The sequence below is a fragment of the Globicephala melas genome, chromosome 6, assembly GCF_963455315.2.
Source record: "Globicephala melas chromosome 6, mGloMel1.2, whole genome shotgun sequence".
Lineage (NCBI taxonomy): Eukaryota > Metazoa > Chordata > Mammalia > Artiodactyla > Delphinidae > Globicephala > Globicephala melas.
In genome coordinates, this window is record NC_083319.1 from 37,946,611 (window position 1) to 37,955,200 (window position 8,590).

At 42.4% G+C, this 8,590-nt stretch overlaps 1 pseudogene; it reads left to right on the forward strand.

The window, feature by feature from the left end:
• Positions 1 to 4,967, forward strand: part of LOC115867787 (ras and EF-hand domain-containing protein-like) — a 168,876-nt pseudogene extending 163,909 nt beyond the window's left edge.
• Positions 4,968 to 8,590: the final 3,623 nt, after the last annotated feature.

The window sequence follows — 8,590 nt, forward strand, 5'->3', positions numbered from 1 at the left end:
GAAGTCCAGGTGAACAATATGGGTACCTGTTTTTTTCCCCTTAATATTTGCTTTCAGGTTCAATAATATCTGCATAATTATGAGTGCTCAGCATCAAAGCCCTGTAGGGATATCAGGGTATGTAAGACAGGCCATACAGTTTAATATTAGAGGAAAAAAAGAAAACAAAATATATGACCAGGCAGCCATATGTTATGTAGCTAATAGAGGCTGTTGGACCTCCCAGAAGGGAGCGATGTGAGTTGTCTTGTGAGGATGCTGTGAGTACTATACCCATTGTACAGATAAGAAAATTGGGAATTAGAATGCTTAATCAGCTTGCTCGAAGTGACACAGCTACTAAGAGTAAAATTGGGACTTTTCACTACTCTGAATCTCTGGCTTGCCTTTTGAATGCTGGTAATCTCAGGATTCTGTTCTGCACTCTCTTCCTCTTTCCTTTCTCTCTCTGCCTAATGTCTTCCACACCCATGGTTTCTAGAACTATGTCTAGCTGATGACTTCCAATTTCTGTATTTTTAATCCTCATCTTTTAAAAAAATTCCATGACCATATTCCCATCCACTAACAAATGGGAATTCCATAGGCATGACTGCCCCAACATGTCCGAATTCTAATGTGTTAATTTTTCTTTAAAATTGTTCCTCATTCTACATTTCCTATCTCAGGAAACTACCAACCAGAATCAGTCTTGACTCCTTCCTCTCTTTCTCCATCACCTACCTCTAGTGGGTTCTGGGGCCCTATTGATTAGGTGACCTCTCTTTAATCTTTCTTGAATCTGTCCGTATTCTCTCTCTCTCTCTCTCTCTGTTTTGCTTCAGGCCTCAGAATTTCCTCCTCCAGGTAGTGCAGGAGGCACCTCAGTTTCTGCCTCAGAGTTTCTCCAGCATCAGTTCATCCCCCACCCTGTAAACAGGGTAATCTTTATAAATAAAAATCCAATTAAGACTTTCTTTCTTGTTGTAGGTAGGTGTCCCTCAGAGCCCAACCTCACCTACCTTTGTTTGCATCTCTTATCTTGCTTCCCAAATGAAAGATAATCTATCCACACAGCAAACTTTGCTTCCAGTTGTGGCCAAGTTCTTTTATGCCTGTTCGCCTCATGCATGCTGTTTCCTGCACCTGGGATCTCCCGTCCTCATTACATGAAGGTGAATTCCTATCCCATCAAGAGGTCGCTCCACTGTCAAAGTCTCCCTGAAGCTCAGTCTCCACAAAGCTGCCTTCCCCTCGCCCCAGCACAACTGTGGTGCACCTTTTGTGTTCCTGCAAACGCTGTGCTTGTGTGTTAGCAGCTCTCTTGGGACCTGGTAACAATTTATTTAGAAGACATCTGTCTCTCTCTCAAAACTCACTAGTTGAGGATCCCAGAGCTTGGCATAAATCAGACATTTACTGAATGACCAAATGGTCGAGATTTGGCATTTGGAAGTTGTACTAGTTTTCTATCGTCACCGTAACAAATTCCCACTAGCCTTGTGGTTTAAGCAATAAAAATGTATTATCCTACAGTTCTGGAGGTTAGAAGTCTAAACTGAGTCTTATAGGGTTTATGGATTGAACTGTGTATCTTCCTTCTTTTCCTGAGTCTCTGATTCCTTATCTATGAAGTGAGGACAGTGATGCTCACCTGTCACCTGTCAGGATTTTGTGCGAGCAGGTGTGAGTGTTATTTGTATTAAATAAGGAATATGTGAAGACACGTAACATAGCATTTATTAACTGGCCTTCAGCAAGAACTAGTTCCCCTTTTGTTTCCTACTCACAGTGTAGTGGTTTTCAAAGGTTAGCAGGTATCAGCTCCTTCTGGGGCTGTGCTGACCGGTTTGGTGGCCACTAGCTGCCTGAAGTATGGCTGATCCAAGCTGAGATGTGCTGGATATATTAAATAAATACTGGGTTTTGAAGACAGTATAAACATTGTAAAATACCTCATTAATATTTTTATTGGTTACATGCTGAAATGATAGTATTTTTGCAATACTGAGTTAAATAAAATATATTAATAAAATTTCACTTGTCTCTTTACATTTTTTAATGTGGCTGCTAAAAATTTTAAATTACATATATGGATTTCATTACATTCTATTCCTGTTGAACAGCGTCGCCGTGCCGGGAATATGCCAGTTCCCAGGATCTACTGCTCTGTGAGAAACCACCCAAAATGTAATTGCCTAGAAGAGCACCACTTTTTATTTTCTGAAATTACCAGAATTGACTGGATCTCGCTTGGAGAGTCCTCAGCTTCTCTCCCTTGGGTGTCTCGTGTGTTTGCAGTCAGATGGACACAGGCTGTGGCGCGTCTGCACGTCTGCGGCCAGGATGCTCCTCCCTGTGGATCTCAGCCCCCGGGACCTCTCTTACCTCTCTCCCGCGAAGAACCCTGGGCTGCTTAAATTGCAGCTCAGAGCGGCCAGGCCTGATTAATGCCTGGCTTAGAAATCTCAGCACACCATTTCCTCGCCATTCTACTGGTCTGAGCAGTCACAGAGGCGGTGCTGACCAGGGGGCAGCCGCACAAGCTTCACCACCACAGGGAGGCAGACTTCTTTGGGACCATCTTGGGGACGAGCTGCCACACTCTCCTCACCCACAGAGACTGCCATTCAGCTTGTCTAAGGGTGTATTTCCCAAGCATCCCCAGGGATAGGAGACTTCCTAGGGGGCTTTCATAAGATCATGGAGGTCTTAGGTCCGGTGCTGCCTCTAGAAGTTAATTCTAAAAGAAATTTAGGAAGAGGCAAAAGGAAGACTTCTTTTTTCCTGGATTTTAACCATCTGTTGTTATCTCCATGATCGTGTATAACTACAGAATGGTTATAAAGTCATCATTGCTTTTGTGCATTAGCTGGGGACGGGAGCCAGGTTCCAGAATCCTAAGGCGTGAGCTGTGTGTGTGGCAGACTATAAGCCATGTGAAACCACAGGAGAGAGCAAGAGTAGTCTGTGTGCGTGTGTGTGCACACATGTGTATGCACCTGGCATGTGTGTCTGTGCACATGTGTGTATGCACCTGGGTATGTGTGTGTGTTCATGCATGAGTGTGTGACCTGGTGCTTAGAATGCAGGTGCTGGAGCCCAACTGCTGTGCCACTTCTCCAGCTGTGTGACCGAAGGGAAATTTCTTAACTTCTTTTTTTGTCTTCGTTTCCTCACATATAAAATGGGGCACAGGGCTTCCCTGGGGGCGCAGTGGTTAAGAATCTGCCTGCCAATGCAGGGGACATGGGTTCGAGCCCTGGTCTGGGAAGATCCCACGTGCCGTGGAGCAACTAAGCCTGTGCTCCGCAGCAAGAGAAGCCACGGCAATGAGAAGCCTGCGCACTGCAAACGAAGAGTGCCCCCGCTCGCAGCAACGAAGACCCAACACAGCCAAAAATCATTAAAAAAAAAATTAAAAAAAATAAAATGGGGAACAATAAAATCACATAGTTGTTGTGAGAATTAAATAAGTCAACAGCTACAAAGCATTTAGAACACTGTCTGGCTGGTGCATAGCAAGTGCTCAGTAGTGCCGTTTTATTTCTATGAGCTGTTTACGGTTCAGTTTTATACCTCAGTAATCTCCTTTCTCTCTCTGTCTATATGTCTCTCTTTCTCTCTCCAGGGAAGTGAAGAAAAGAACTGGTGAGGATGACAGCAAATCCATTTCCAGTCTGAGTGGGACCAGTTCCAAAAAGTCAGCCCAGATGAATTGTTGCAATGGTTAAATCCCAAACATTCTTGGCCCATGAGGCCTTCATTTCCAGAGTACCGAATGTATGTGACTTGTTTGCTTCTTACATAGCATAGTGGGGCATCCTACGGACACTGTCGTGTGGAGAATTACAGTGTGTGGAATCTGAGAGATGCTCTGGGGTCCCTCCAGAACCTCAGCTCTTGTTTGCTATGTTTCAATGAATGATTTGGGCCCCCTGGTTAAATGTACCTGTCTTGTCCTCACAAAGTCTTACCAGATAATATATAGGTTTTTAAAGTGGTAAAAAAAAAATCACATGCTCAGATCGAAGCTATAGAAGAAATTCACTGACATAATTAGATTCATATGGTGGCTGATTTTGTAGATAACCTATAACATTTACTTCCAATATTCAATACTAGAAAACTAGGAAAAGGGGGTTACCATCCTAGCTGTGCTGTAAACTAGCCTTGTAGTCTTGGACGTGTCACCAGCCCACATTAGATCCGTTTCCTTGTCTGTAAACAAGCAGCTTTGCCTTTCAGGCCTTGGCCCTCTCAGCTCTGTAGGTCTTTAAGCAGTGGGAAGGAGAGCGAGATGGCCCACAGTTAATAAGGAGTCGGGTCATTCATGCTTTTAAAATATTTGAGTATTGATTCTTCTCACTTCATATACAAGAACAGAATTTAATTGAGGAAAAAAATGGTAATGTTTTAAGCTCCAGTGGAGACAGAAATATCTATTCTTTTATGTATAAAAAAAGAAAACATTTTTGCAACAGAAATCGTTTGTATATAGAAGAGAGTATTTTATAATCTCAGAACACTTATAAAGTCCATGGTTTGAATTAAGTGTTAAAAGTTCTAATGAAGGGCTTCCCTGGTGGCATAGTGGTTAAGAATCTGCCTGCCAATGCAGGGGACACGGGTTCAAGCCCTGGTCCGGGAAGATCCCACATGCCGAGGAGCAGCTAAGCCAGTGCACCACAACTACTGAGCCTGTGCTCTAGAGCCCGCGAGCCACAACTACTGAAGCCCATGCTCCTAGAGCCCATGCTCCGCAACAAGGGAAGCCACCGCAATGAGAAGCCCGCACACCACAACGAAGAGTAGCCCCCGCTCGCCGCAACTAGAGAAAGCCCGCAACGAAGACCCAACACAGCCAAAAATAAATGAATAAATAAATTTTAAAAATTCTAATGAAAACGTATAAAGCCACGCGCTACTGAAAATACAAAGCACAGGAAAGTTGTCACGTTTCACTTAAAAAAAAAAAAAAAAAACAACAGCAAGTGACTGCCAGGGGCTGGTGAAGGGAGGAACAGGGAGTGAGTTCTGATGGGTGTGTGGTTTCTTTGGGGGATGATGAGAATGTTGTGGAATTGTGATAATGTTGCACAACTTTGTGAATATACTAAAACCCACTAAATTGTGTATTTTAAATGGTGAAGTTTTTGGTATGTGAATTATATCTCATTAAAAAAGCACACTAGTACTTAGAACGATTTACCATTTTGCCAAGTGAAAATACCCATGCTCGAACCTCCCTGTGATTTAAAAGCATAATCTCCAGTATAACTCAAATCTCCTAACTCCCTGCTTGCCAGCATTCAGTTTCTTAAATAATGAACGGTGAAAGAAACGTTACGTGTAGTTTTGGAAAATCATCTCTTTTGAAGCGGATTGTGGTTAGGGGAGAGGTAAGTCAGAGTCCTTTGTCTGAGGAGACTAGTGAGTTACTCTCACCCGCAGCCTGGTGGGTCTTGCCCTCCTGGAAGCTGTGCTGCCACCCAGATTCCCCAGTGAAATGTCTCCAACAGCTAAATGAGTCAACACCTGACCCCAGGGTGGGTCAGTGAGGCCTGGTTTTTTAGGTTTGGCTTTTGAGTTTCAGTGGCCTTTGCCAAGTTATTCCCAACCAGAGACTTGAACTTACCTTGTGATAGGGCTAGGCCCCAAGTAGCTTGCTGAAAAAACTGAAATAATAGCTCTTATTTATTGTACTACATCATCTAAAAACATCCCTTTTTGTTGAATTAAAATAATTCCATGTAGCAGTTTTTCTCCTGTTTATGATGTTTATGATCAGACCTTAAATTCCCCAAGCTTTATTGTTATTATTTTTAATGCATATTGACCAGATATGTTACACACATAGATTATAAATAGTCACAATGTTGTTTAGCTTTTCAAGGTGTGCCTTCTCTCTACCTACTAGATCTATTTTTTTTTTTTAACTGGAAAGTTGGTTGTGTCTTCAGCAACTCTACTGTGGATTCCTGTTTCCTGTTTTTTGGTCCCAGAAAAAAGTTTACATTTTTGACCGAAAGGAATGCCTTGCTGGTGGGGAATGTCAAACTGAACCGCGGAGGGAGTGGTGGTTATTTTTGTGCCATGGTCAGCCGAAAGTTCTGCCACTGCTGTTTGCCTAGGTGGCATCTACAGAGCCCAGGTTAGAATGGACCCGACACCTATGTGTTGACTTATGGTACTCATGTTTAGGTGTTTGGTGCAATTGCACAAAACTGTGTTAGTATACATGTTATTGTGTTGTCTTTATTTTCCCCCAAAGTGTCTATATTTGTCTTACAATCTGTATATAACAATGTACCTTTTTTTTTTTTTTGTGGTACGCGGGCCTCTCACTGTTGTGGCCTCTCCCGTTGCGGAGCACAGGCTCCGGACGCACAGGCTCAGCAGCCATGGCTCATGGGCCCAGCCGCTCCGCGGCATGTGGGATCTTCCCGGACCGGGGCACGAACCCGTGTCCCCTGCATTGGCAGGCGGACTCTCAACCACTGAGCCACCAGGGAAGCCCAAGAATGTACCTTTGATATAGAAATATCATCTTGATCTTTGCTTCTGGGTTGTACGGCCGGTACACCCAAATTGATTAGATTACATAGGTGCCTCTGGTACACAAAGCCATCATCCGTAGCTCTTTGAACCTGGATAAATATTTTTGCAACAAAGTCCAAATTAGAAACTTAAAGCTCCAGTTAGCAATCTTATTTAAAGAAAAGCTACTTACATCTCTTTCCATTGCCTTGCTAGGAAATCAAGATTATTATCAACATTTGATTTCGTGAAGGTGTTCTCAAATTTAAAGAATATTTTTGGTAAGAAAAAGGTATCTAATTTTTTTTAACAGATTTAATTTGATACATTTGCATAGTTCTGTGCAAGTAACTCATCTTGGCTCAATTTTTCCTTTGAGAGCTTTTAAAACCAGTTATGCTACACTCTTTTTTATGTATCCTGACACACTGGATAATATTTTAGTTTCATCATGGAAAAGAAAGTTGGATGTGGAGGCAGCTTTCACTGCTAACTTTAGCCTCATGCATTTTCATAATTTATTTTTTCTACTTGCTGCTTTATATGACATATATGACATTTGATTATTTAATACTAAATGTGATTTGCATAAAGCCAAACTGCACAATCCTCTTGCTGAAGATAAAATCAAGGTTAAAGATAAAGATTTATTTTCATATTTGTACAGTGAATGGCTTCAGAGTGATGGTCTTTGTGGGCTTTTATAGTATATGTGTGTAAGAAATTTCATATGTATATATTAAGTAGGCCTCTGAGTATTGAATAATGATTTTATGATTTTGATTTACATGGTTTACATTTTCATAGTATCAGCTCTATTTCGCTTATACTGTTTATTTCTCTTCAAACCATTAATAATTATCCCATAAAGTATAATTTTTATAGCAATACAAGTGTCTAAGGAGCTACAGATATTTTCTGCATTGTAAATTCAATGAAGCGCGCTTTCTTTGGCTTTCTGGTTGTTCCCTTCAGCTTTGCTGCAGGTATCCCTGAAGTAGTTTTAGTTCTAGGATGTGTCTACATGAAACTGTGCAGTTGGCAGCTGGCTGGGGGGAGAAAAGAATGAACACATGGTGTGCGGTCTGTGGCACAGCCTTGTCATCTCGGCCAGTTGACCAGCTTGGGGTGTCACGGCCAGGAATAGTGAGGCTTTCATAGGATGCGCTCTGGCCAGCCTTATGACCTCAGGGATTAGTTCCTTTCTCTGACCCGCCCCCCACCCCCCCACCCCATACACATCTAGCTAACTCCTGCTCATCCTTCTGCCTTAGCTTAAGCATCACTTCCTTCAGGAAGTTTCCCCTCTCGACTTCAAACCAGGATGAGGCTGTCTGCTCTCACTTATGTAGCATCCTTTCTAACTGGTCAGCATCCTTATTGCCCTCATACTTGTTCAACTAGACATATGCCCTGAGCTTTATCCCTATTGTCTGCTGCTGCTTCAAAGAATTAACTAAGGCAGGATTTGTGGAATTTCTGCAGGCACACATTGACAGAGATACACACATACGCAATGGTCAAGGACAGTATAAATAAGAGGTAGCATGTATTAGTGACCACTGGTCTGAGCTCTGCAGCCAGCCTGCCTGGTTTGAACCTGGCCTCATGTATCTACTAGTAGGTAACTGTGAGCAAGGGGTGTAACCCAGCTTCTTCATTGGTAAAATAGGGGTGATAACAGCACCTTCCTCGTGGAGTTGTTATGAGCACTAAATGAGTTACTATATGGAAAAGGCTTGGAATAGTACCTGGCACTTTGATCACTCAATTAAAAATGAAAAAGTTTTGAGGCACAATTGATTGCATTGGTCTTGTTCAGGACCCTGGATACTACCATCAGTGTGTGATAAAATGCCCAAAATTTACCAGATTACCTGGGGGATGGGGCATTGTAGAGGATTCACTTTGACATAAGTTCACTGACCTCCCACATTTCTTGGTATTTCGATGGATACATAGTTCGGGTATCATATAGGATAGAATATTGTGTAGAGTGGATTAAAAGACAAGGAAATCATTGAGAAAAAAATGAGGGCCTGGAAGTTAGAATGGAAAGTTGTGAATGGAG